Source organism: Bison bison, unplaced genomic scaffold, assembly GCF_000754665.1.
Source record: "Bison bison bison isolate TAMUID 2011002044 unplaced genomic scaffold, Bison_UMD1.0 scf7180017864322, whole genome shotgun sequence".
Lineage (NCBI taxonomy): Eukaryota > Metazoa > Chordata > Mammalia > Artiodactyla > Bovidae > Bison > Bison bison.
The window spans coordinates 1,076,468-1,088,549 of record NW_011494894.1 but is presented as its reverse complement, the minus strand read 5'-3'; the positions used below and the strand labels follow the sequence as shown (position 1 = coordinate 1,088,549).

The 12,082-nt window shown below is 47.0% G+C and overlaps 1 pseudogene; it reads right to left on the bottom strand.

Moving 5' to 3' along the window:
- Positions 1-6,120: 6,120 nt before the first annotated feature.
- On the bottom strand, positions 6,121-8,484 carry LOC104998098 (annotated as a pseudogene).
- Between the last annotated feature and the right edge of the window lie 3,598 nt (positions 8,485-12,082).

Below are 12,082 nucleotides of genomic sequence, written 5' to 3'. Positions count from 1 at the left end.
ATAGAAAGCAGCTCTTCCAGGGATGAAGAAATAGTTGCTTTCATACCAGGATCCCATTTGGCTGCTCCCCACAAGCCTCTTTTTCTTCTCCTTTTCTTCTCCTGCTTGCTGGAGTCTTGCCTCTGTCTTGTGACTCACACAGGCTGATGGTGGCAAGGTTTGCCTGCTCAGAGGTGCTGAAAGGCTGCTGTTAGATAACAGGGCCTGTGCCTGCTGGCTTCTCAGTTGGCGCTAGTGGTAAAGAACCCGCCTGCCAAAGCAGGTTAGTCGTAAGAGATGCGGGTTTGATTCCTAAGTCAGGAAGACCCCCTGGAGGAGGGCATGGCAATCCACTCCAGTATTCTTGCCTGGAGAATCCCATGGACAGAGGCGCCTGGCGGGCTGCAGTCTCATGGGGTTGAACACGACTGAAGAAACTTAGCACATAGCACATGCCTACTGGCAGGACCAGGTCAAAGCATCCTGAATGCTGCTGTTTCAAGGGGGTGGTGGCATTACCTAGCCTCACAGCTTGTGGGATCTTAGTTCCCTGAGCAGGGATTGAACCTGGGCTCTCGGCAGCAAAAGCACAGAGTCCTAACAACTGGACCGCCAGGGAATTCCCAGCACAGGAGACTTTGAAATCATCCAGCCTTATCCCTTCACTTTGCAGATGAGGGGTGTGGCAAGGGGAGGGGATTGCTCACGGTCACCCGTGGGTGCGAAGCAGAGCCAGGCTGTGACCCCGGTGGACCTGACCACGGATCCAGTCTAACTGACAATCAGGCTGCTGTCGTGCCACAAGGCGGTGATTCCGGGCAGGGTCCTGCCGAGCCAGTGGCTAAGTGTGGTGTCACCATCTGTCAGCACCTCACCAGGCTGCCCCGTCCCGGTGAGCGGCCCTTCTGCAAAGGACGGACTCAGAGCCAGGGTCCCAGGGGCCAATGTAGCTGAGAGCAGGACACACGGAGTGTGCATCTTGTACCCGCAGGCATTTTGCCGCAGCTGTCTTTCAACTCCAGCGCATTCCTGAAGGGAGCATTTTACCGTCTGGCTGGGGCTCACCTGGCCCCTGCAGTACTTCCAAGCTCCAGCTTGCAGACCTCTCTAGCTGTCCTGAATCCTGATCTGCTCCGGTCACTGCTGTCCAGCTGGCTGATCACCCACTCCACTGCTGACCTGGGGGTGTCTGAGCCTGCCAGCCCCACTGGCCAGAGCCCCCTGGCTCCATGTAACAACCCAAGGCCCAGTCTCCTTCCATGTAGGTGCCCTGTGCCCCCGAGGCCTTGGGGTCCCTCAGGTCCTCTCCCCTGACTGGGAGACTTGGAGGAAGGGTCCAGGGTGGACAGTGGGGAAGGGCTGTATCCTGGAGATGAGAGGGCATCCTTTCCTACCCACAGTTCACGGGCCAGATCTCAGGCCTCACTCAGCCGCAGGGGAGGTTGGGAAATGAAATTCAGCCATGTTCTTGGGAGCTGGAGGAACAGGTTTAGGTGAATATCTGCAGTCTCTGCCATAAAAAGACCCAGCTTTTGCTCCCCAAACCTCACTGAAACTGCCCCCTTAAAGGTCCCCAGAAGGCTCCTTTTGTGCCAAATCTAATGGGCATGTCCCAGGCTTTATCTTCCTTTACTTCCTAATGGCCTGCGATACCAGCTTCTGTGCTGGTTGTCAGTATAAAGGGGTCTCCTCTTCTTGGAGCCTCGATCACCACCTGTCTCTATACTGACAACTCCCACATCGGTACCCACAGCCCAGCTGTCTCTTCGGAGGGCAGACCTGTGTGCTCAATTGCCTGTCCTGTGTCTCTGAGAGGACCTCTCACAAGCGTTTCCCCCTCAACATGTTCAAAGCTGCACTCTTGGTCTCATCATCTTCTCTTCAAATATGCTTCTCAGTCTGTTTTTAACTGTCTGTTAAAGGCTCCAACATCCACCTGGTCGGAAACCTATACATCATATTTGATTCCTCCAAGTCCTTCGGTTATGTCTCCTAATTACCCCACTACCCCGATCCGGCCACTTGGCTCCAATGTGCCAGCTGCCTTATCTGCTTATTAAGAACTTTATTCAGATTATCTGATGAACTCTGGGGCTTCCTCCCTAAGCTGGGTGCTCACTGAGTTTGAGCAAACATTTGAGGAGGGTTAGGCACCCATGTTTGATGCCAACAGTCAATTTGGAGTTAGGGAACCAAAAACTAGGGTAGCCCAGGGTAGTGAGTCAACAGTGACGGGGCCAAGTTCCCTCCAAGATAATTGGAGATGTGACGAGCATTCTGAAAACCAAAGAGTCGTCAAGTTGCTAAGTCATCTGGTTGCTAAGATCGTCTCTGCCAAGATCCCAGTAACATTAGGGGCTGTCTCAGCTCTCCGCCTCCTACTCTGAAAAGGCAGAAAATCTGTATAAATTAGTCCAAGAGGGACAGGGGAGGTAGACCTGTTCTGGAGACTGGGTTTGATTGGTTATGTTCACCCTGCTGCGTGTGCCAGACGCTGAGCCCTGCGTGTGAATTAAATCTGCGAGTGGCTCTTTGTCGGGCTGAAAGGAAGGGAAGCAGGCTAAGAAAGGCGCCTTCAGAATAGAAAGTGTCAGCGAGGGAGGAAGTCCTTCCTTCTCACCATGCAGCCACACCACTTCCTGTCCGCAATCTTGCCCCGTATTGCACCACCGGAGCCTTGAAACCTGGGGTTTCCATCACTGAATCAGGCCCCAGTTTGGGCCTCAAACCTTGGTTGAGAATGATGACTCTTAACGGACAGGAAAGTGAGAGCCCCGAAAGCCCCTCTCTTTCCCATCAGTGCTAGGGTTCCCACAGTCTGGGTGTCCTCCCCAGCGCTGTGGGTTCTGCTCTAGCAGGAGCTGGAGGAAAAGGGACAGACTCGGAGCTCACTGACTCGTCTTCCCTCCGGGATGTGAAGGAAATCTGGCAGAGTCACCCGAGCCACAGCGGGAAGACTTGCCCCCGAAAGCCAGGGCAGCAGAAAGAAGGAAGAATGGAGAGGAAGAAGGAGGAAGGAAGGAGAGATGGATGGAGAAAGGGGAGAGGGTGATGGGAGTCCTTGGGCTCTGAACCTAAACCATCCCTGTTCCTGGGGAAGTTATGCTGAAAGCCCCAGGAGGCCTGGCTCTTGGAAGGCCCCTAACAACACCACACGTCTTGAGGCGTGAGAGTGGGGCTGGTGAAGGCCAGCTTCCGGAAACCTCGCTCTACTTGGAGGCAAGGGAAGTTTCCTGGATCACCCATTTAGAAACTGACCACCTTGATGACTCTGTTCCTCCCCAACTATTGGGGGCAAAGGAGATCCGTGTGGTTACTACCGCCGCCACAGACATCATCACCATCAATGTGACACACCCTGAAAGTCTGCAGTGAGCAGGTGTAGGTACCCGTGACGTGGCGTGCTCGAGTTTGAGCCCCAGTCTGGGGCTGTGTTCAGGGCAGATTCTGTCCCTGGAGATAGCTCACCTGCTCTTCTGGGTGCTCTAGCATGACCTTTTCTAGTATGATGTTCTTAAGAAGATCAGAAATGTCACTGCAGATCAGACCAAAGGCCACTAGCTCAGGATTCCAACCACGACCTCGAGGGAAAGTGCGAGGGAGAGTCCAGGGTCTGCTTTCTATGACCCTGTCCTGGAAGGCCTGAGGTGTACCTGGAACTTCCCTGACTTCCCTTAATAACCCTGCTGCTTATCTGTGTGCTTGCTTAGTCGCTCAGTCGTGTCCAACTCTTTGTGACCTCATGGACTATCTGTAGCCTGCCAGGCTCCTCTGTTCACGGGATTCTCCAGGTGAGAATACCGGAGTGGGTGGCCATTCCCTTCACCAGGGGATCTTCTGAACCCAGGGATCGAGCCCACGTCTCCTACATCTCCTGCATTGGCAGGCAAATTCTTTACCACTGCCTCACTTGGGAAGCCCAGACGCTTATCTATTCATCCATTAATCAAGGGTCTTCATGAACTGGTTTGAGTTCTCCGTCGCCTTGTACAGGGCGGCACTCTGTTCAGCATCCACCCTGTGTGGTTCCACATCCCAGAGGAAAACTCCTTGGATGGTGCTGGAGTCTGGAAAGCCAGATTGTTTCCAGAGCATCCCGGGTTCACCAAGCTTCTTTGCAATCTTTCCTCTAGGCTGGCAGCAAGGCCAGAAAGTACCTTCCAAAATGTCACAAACCCACAGAAGGGACAAACTGACAAACCCTCAGTTTGCCAGGCAGGACTTTTTGAAATTGAGAAAGTAAGAGAGTTCAAGAACCAATAGTGGTTGGTGGCCAGCATCCTGAGGCCAAAGGGTGGAAAGAACCAGCGAACATTCCCCACAGCAGTTCTTGAGTGGTTGCAGCACATTTGCAAATTATTAATCATTATGAAACTTTATTAGTAATTGATTGCATTACTTTTAATTCATCTTAATTATTGGAGTGAACAAATACATTTATTAATAAAATGAAATAATTCATTATTGTAGTATATCAATACATTTATTTATGAAGTAACAATAAAAATTTTATTGTAACATAATAAAATAATGAATTATTAATAACTAGTTACTATTATGAATTTAGTCTTCCCTGGTGGCTCAGCAATAAAGAATCTGCCTGTAATGCAGGAGTTGCAGGAGACAGTTTTGATCCCTGGGTTGGGAAGACCCCCTGGAAGAGGGCACAGTAACCCACTCCAGTATCCTTGCCTGGAGAATCCCCATGGACAGAAGAGCCTGGTGGGCTACAGTCCATATGATGGCAAAGAGTTGACACAACCGAAGTGACTTAGCACTAATTAATTATCGTTCCAACGATTAGTAGTTAAGTCCCCATTGTGTATGTGGCAGGGTTGGGGGTGGGGAGCAGGACCAGCAAGGAAAAATCCCCCCAAGCCCCTAAATACCTTAGAGGGCCACCACGTCATAGAGTTTCCGAAATCTTACCTCCAGACCCGTGTCAGCTGGAGGAAATGTAATGATTTTCTCCATCTTGTTGGAACAGGGAATACCTCTCTTTAAAATGTAAGCAACTACAGGACAAGAAATGTGTTTTATTTATTCATGTATCCCTAGTTGCCTAACACGGTAACCAGCACATTTGCTTAGCAGTAAAAAGTCCTGTTTGAAGGATGGATGGAGAAGGATGAAGGATGGATGGAGAAGGATGTATGATGGATGGATTTTCCTAGTCTTCACCCCAATTAAGGCCTCACCCTCATTCCAGCTCCCCCCAAAAAACTTACTCTTACTCTCTTTGTGATGTGAATTTCCCATTGTCATTTCCCCATTTAAGAGTGTGGACCTAAGCTACTTTTCTTGTTCCTGTAATTTATCATCTGGGTCAGCCTGCCTGTTGTAAATTAGGGATTCCCATAAACCACAGTGAAGTTGTTTTTTAAAGACCTGGTAACAGTACCATTGAAAGGGACAGTAGGCGGGTTGATGAGAATGGGGGAGGGGGCAGAACTACACGCAGAGAACAAATCTCAAGTGTCACCTTCAATTTTGTTTAAAAGCTGAGATACAATTGTATTTTATTTGTCCTGCAATCCTTACTATTTAAGCCTTTAATATTTATTTAGGATTACTTAACTTGTCACTGTGCACAGAGAAGTGGTATACATAAATCACCAATAACCCTCAACTAGAGAGAGAGGAAAAAAAAAGAAATTTAACAGGATGCGTCCCTTGTGACTCAGCTGGTAAAGAATCCGGCTGAAATGCGGGGGACCTGGGTTCGATCCCTGGGTTGGAAAGATCCCCTGGAGGAGGGTGTGGCAACCCACTCCAGTATTCTGGCCTGGAAAATCCCATGGACAGAGAAGCCTGGCGGGCTACAATCCATGGGGTCACAAAGAGGGGTCACACAACTGAATGACTTCACTTCACTTCACTTCATGGAGGGAAAAAACACAGGCATCCCCAGGAGCTTGTCTGGGTTCAGTTCCAGACCCCTGCCTTAGAAGGATTATAGCAATGATGCAAGTCACATGAATTACTTGGTTTCCCAGCACATATGAAAGTTACGTTTACTATAACTATACTATAGTCTATTAAAGTATGCAGCAGTATTACCTCTAAAACCCAATGTACATACCTTAATTTAAAAATTCTTTATTACTAAAAAGTGCTGTCATCTGAGCCTTCAATGAGTCATCATCTTTTTGCCAGTGGTGTTTTGCTGCTGGTGGATGATGATGGCTGATGACTGATCTGATCAGAGTGGCAGTTGCTGAAGCTGGCTGTGGTGGTTTCTTAAAAAAAGAGAGCAAGAAAAAAAAAAAAAGAGAGAGCAAGGAAGTTTGCCTAATCAATTGACTTTCCCTTCACAAGCAATTTCTTTGTGGCATAGAATGCTTTTCAATAGCATTTTTACCTCCAGTGGAACTTCTTTCAAAACTGGAGTCAATCCTTACCACTGCTACTGAAGCAAACTTGGGGGTGCTCACCCTATACGCAGTTAAGTCGATCTACTGACACCGGATTGTGGCGAAGGAAAGGTCAGAGCTTATTGCAGGGCCAGGCAAGAAGGATGGGCAGATCGTGCTCAAAAGACCAAACTCCTCAGTGGTTTTCAGGGAAGGGTTTTTAAAGGCAAGATGATGGAGACGGACAGGGTACATGACCATCTGTGTACACTCTTCTGATTGGTTTGGTGGTGAGGGAACAGGGTGATGTTTCTGGAACCTCTATTATCAACCTTCTGGTTCTAAGTGGCCTGGGGTCTACATTCTGATGGTCAGCATACAGTTAACTTTTTCTACTTGGTGGAGGTTTTAGGATCTGCAAAACAACTCAAGGGTATGCTCAAGGGTCTATAACCTTGAGGAGGAACTAAAGGTCCTTCCCTTTGTTCTATGGCTAAACTACTATTCTTTTGTCTTGCTTGACTGCTTTCCTTTGTTTCGGTATTTTCTCACTTCTCTGATTAAATTTGTTTTTTGGAACTTGGGGAAGGCCTACCATAGGTAGAGGACACAAGGAAGGGGTGGGGTCTGTCTCTGGGAAGACCCCGCCGCAGGGTCCTGATCAGTTTCATCACTGCTTTAGCAACTAAGTTTATATAATACTATAAATCCTATGTTGTCATTTTAGCAATCTTCACACCATCTTCACCACGAGTAGATTCTATCTTAAGAAACCTTTTTTTTTTTTCTCAAGAAGCAACTCCTCATCTGTTAAAGTTTTATCATAAGATTGCAGTGATTCAGTCACGTCTTCAAGCTCCACTTTTAATTCTAGTTCTCTTGCTGTTTCTACCACATCTGCAATTACTTCCTCCAGTGAAGTCTTCCTGCTCAAAGTCATCCATGAGGACTGGAATCAACCTTTTCCAAACTCCTGTTAATGTTTACATTTCTACCTCTTTCTATGAATCATGAATATTAATGGCATCTAGAAAGGGGAACCCTTTCCAGAAGGCTTTCAATTTACTTTGCCCAGATCCATCAGAGGAATCACTACTTGTGGTAGCTATAGCCTCATGAAATATGTCTCTTACATACTGATAAGACTTGAACGTAGAAGTTACTCCTTGGTCCATGGGCTACAGAGTGGACGTTCTGTTAGCAGGCATGAAACAACATTAATCTCATACATCTCCATCAGAGCTCTTGGGTGACCAGGTGCATTGTCAATGAGCAGTAATATTTTGAAAGTCTTTTTTCGTGAGCAGTAGGTCTCAACAGTAGGCTTAAAATATTCACTGAACCATGTTGTAAATAGATACACTGTCATCTAGGCTTTGTTGTTCCATTTATAGAGTACAGGCAGAGTAGTTTTAGCATAATTCTTAAAGGCTCTAGGACTTTCAGAATGGTAAATGAACACTGGCTTCAACGTCAAGTCACCAGTTGCATCAGCCCCTAAAAGAGAGGCAGCTTGTGCTTTAAAGCTTTGAAGCGAGACATTGACTTATCTCCAGCTATGAAATTCCCTGATGACATCTTCTTCCAATAGGAGGCTGTTTCATCTACATTGAAAATCTGTTGTTTAGTGTATAGCCACCTTCATTAATTATCTAAGCTAAACTTCTGGGAAACTTGCTGCAGCTTCTATGTCAGTAATTGCTGCTTCATCTTGCACTTTTATATCATGGAGACAACTTATTTTCTGAAACCTCATGAACCAGCCTCTGCTAGCTTCAAACCTTCCTCAGCTTCTTCACCTCTCTCCACCTTCATAGAATTGGAGAGAGTTAGGGCTTTGTTCTGGATTAGTCTTTGGCTAAAGGAAATGTCGTAGCTGATTTGCTCCTCTATCCAGACCACTAAAGCTTTCTCCATATCCGCATAAAGCTGTTTTGCTTTCTTGTCAATTTGCGTATTCACTGAAGCAGCACTTTTAATTTCCTTTGAGAACTTTTCCCTTTGCATCCGCAAATTGGTTAACTGTTTATTGTCTAGTTCTGGCCCATCCTGGCTTTTGACATGCTGTCCTCACTCAGCTTAATCATTTCTAGCTTTGATTTAAAGTGAGAGATGTGTAACTCTTCCTTTCACTAGAGCACTTAGAGGCCATTGTAAGGTTACTAATTGGCCTAATTTCAATATTATTGTGTCTCAGGGAATAGGGGAGGCATGAGGAAAGGGGCAGAGATGGGGGAACAGCTTGTCAGTGGAGAAGCAGGACACATACAACTTACTGATGAAGTTTCCCATTTTTATGGGCACAGTTCATGGAGACCCAAAACAATTGCAATAGTAGCACCAAAGATCGCTAATCACAGATCACCATAACAAATATCATAATGAAATTTTGAAATATTGCAAGAATTACTACCAAAATGTGATGCAGAGATATGGAGTAAACAGATTTGTTTGGAAAAATGGCACCTATAGACTTGCCCAATGCAAGGTTGCCACAACCCTTCAATTCGTAAAGCACAGCATCCTCAAAGCCTAGTAAAGCAAAAGGCAATAAAATGAGGTGTCCCTTCAGCTTGTCCAGAAAACACCCTTCAGGTTACCTAATTACGGTCTTTCAGAGTCTTTGAGCTAGTTTACAGTTCTATAAATTGTAGCTAACTGAGCAATGCAAAGTAATTTTTACCTATAGACATGCAAATTATACCAAAAGATGATCATTTTCCTCCCGTCCTCTCCCTCCAAAAACCAGTTTGCCTGAATTTGCGCCATCATTCCAATATTCCAAATCTATAAATATGACCACCCTTTGCATTCTCTTCTGAACTAGTTATAACTGCTCAGCTTCCCGGTTGATTAATAATCATTACTCTTTATGATCTAATTTAATCTTTCTCTTAAATGTGCCTAAAAATTTTAATACATGTTCATTTTATATTCGAATAAGAGCTATGTTTTTTTTTAAATTATTTTTAAACAGGTTCAAATGATCCTAGTATTGTTGGTTTGGAGGTGTTCACCCCATGCGGATAGAGGCAGTATATTGACACTAATGTCACCTCCAAGGAGCAAAGTCTCCCGGGCTCTTTCTCCGGTTCTGCTGTCTTGGGCTGCATTATCCTGAATCAGGTCCTCATATTTTGCTGTTCCTCCTCCTCATTTTTTTCTTCCAGTTCCAAAGCATCCTTTCCATGACAGGCCAAAGGCCATTTTTCCTGGAAGCCTGCTAGATCCCCAACGCATTGGATTGAATGCTCTTATTCTGTGCTTCCCTTGACGGTACACTGAGTCACAGCATACACCCCATGCTTTGTTATAGCTCATTTAAATAGCTGAATATGCAAATGAATGGATCCTGATGTGAGAGGCTTCTCAGCACCTTCTAACCACCCATTCTGGTGCCCAACTTCCATGAGAAAACTTCTCGGGTATGAACGGAATCTCTGTGGAAATATCTCTCTTCCTTCATATTCAGCAGACACATTGCCTTTTAAAATTTATTTTGTATTGAAATATCTTTGTGTTTAAAAACCCTTACCCCTGTATATGTATGGCTGAGTCCCTTGGCCGTTCACACTATCACAGCATTGTTTGTTAATAGGCTATACCCCAATACAAAAAAAAAAAACAAAAACCCTTACACCTGTTTCAATTTTTCCTATTGATATTTTCCTCTTGCATTCTTTTTTTCCTCCTCTATCCTCTTTAGTTCGCTACAGAGTCCAGGAAGCTAAGAACCTGTCATTGCAAACAAATGCTTTGAAGGTGAGTACAAGCCAACACATTTCACCGCAAGCTGTTCTCCAGCTGTCCAGACCTTCAAGGGTGCAACAAAGGAGCGGGCTTCTCCCTGTGGTCACTCTTGGCGTGACCCTGAAGCTGGAGTGCATCATCTTCACACCTCCACAAGGACACAATGGCCTGCCCTGGTCTGAGTCATCTCAGTCTGCAGAAAGCTAGGAGAGAGAAAGTCACCCGAGAGGCACTCCAGGGCCCCAGAGCAGACTGAACAAATCTGTGCCCTTATCCAGTCTAATTCTTTGCATTAATAAGGAGAAAGATGATGATGCATTTCAGAAACCTCTGGACCACGCTTTCAAATCAGGATTTCAGAAAGGCTTTGCGGTGTACTTGCATCTCACCCCAGGGCCAGGCAGTGCGGTTGGTGGTCACCGAAGGTTCTTTGCCTTCCAGCTTATTGGTGAGAAAATATGGAATCCTGTGTCTGTAAGAACTGAAACTGTCTAGAAACAGGATTTGATACCCAGTAGGAGATGGGAGACTTCCCTTTTGCTGTTCAAGTTTCACCTTCAGTTATCAGGAACTGAGCAGGGGGGGCACCACGCCGGGAGCTGCTGCAGCACAGGCCTGGGGAGCTGCTGCTCTCTGGGGATGAATACACTCTGCTTTCTTTATGAATGTGCCTCGTCACAGTGAAAGAAAGTCCCTGGTCGACTCTGCACGTCCCAGGGTTTCACTGGAAGAGAGGAGCGCCAAGTGCAGTCCCAGAGGCCGCCGGCCCCAGGATCCCCTGGGCTGCCCTTTGCGGGGGAGGAGGGGGGGAGGGGGGTTGCCTGGCATCGTATCTGCAGCGAGTGGAGCCCGGGGAGGCAGGGACCGTGGGGCACAGTCCAGTCTGTGCTGGTGAGGGAGCCAGCCGACTCACAGCCTCATCAAGGGACACTGTGTTGGAGGGCTTTGAGGGTCACGTGGTCCACCTTACTCATTTGACAGCTGAAGCAGTGGAAGCCCCAGAGGCCAGCCACATGCCGCTAGGGATGCATGGTGAGTGGCAGGGCCAGGACTGTCGGGAATCCTCCTATCTCCATATCTCGGGTGTCATTTTTCTGCCATTCCACAGAATTGACTCACGCATCTGCCTTGCACAGGCCGTGTCGGAGGATGTGGTTGTGCTGGTGTTATCTCGCTTGAGGCCCTGAGCCATTTTCACCCTTATCTGCCTCACTCTGTGTGCAGGAAGCTGACCCCTCCGTCTTCCAGCCCCTTCTGCCCCATTGGCTGGTTTCTAACTTACATCAGCCAATGGGAAGCACCGGTAGGAGACTGGAGGGGGAAAGGCGGACCGGGTGGGCTAGGATGTTTCTTGCTTGTCTCTCTCGGATCTGGAACCTCAGATCTGACAGTGTCACGTTCTTCTGTGACAACAGCTACCCCTGGAACAACAGCCCCCTCCTCCACTGAGTTCCACCCTTTCCTTCTGCCTGGTCAGGCCTAGATGTGTCTGTATCCATTGTTTGTACCCCTTCGGTGCCTCAACATCTAAAGGTCCCCTTAATCCTGTCCCATCCCTTTATGGCAAATAGATGGGAAAACAGTGGAAATAGTGTCAGATTTTATTTTTGGGGGCTCCAAAATCACTGCAGATGATGACTGCAGCCATGAAATTAAAAGACACTTACTCCTTGGAAGAAAAGTTGTGACCAACCTAGATAGCATATTGAAAAGCAGAGACATTACTTTGCCAACAAAGGTCCATCTAGTCAAGGCTATGGTCTTTCCAATAGTCATGTATGGATGTGAGAGTTGGAGAAAGCTGAGCACTGAAGAATTGATGCTTTTGAACTGTGGTGTTGGAGAAGACTCTTGAGAGTCCCTTGGACTGCAAGGAGATCCAACCAGTCCATACTAAAGGAGATCAGTCCTGGGTGTTCTTTGGAAGGAATGATGCTAAAGCTGAAACTCCAGTACTTTGGCCACCTCATGCAAGGAGTTGACTCATTGGAAAAGACTCT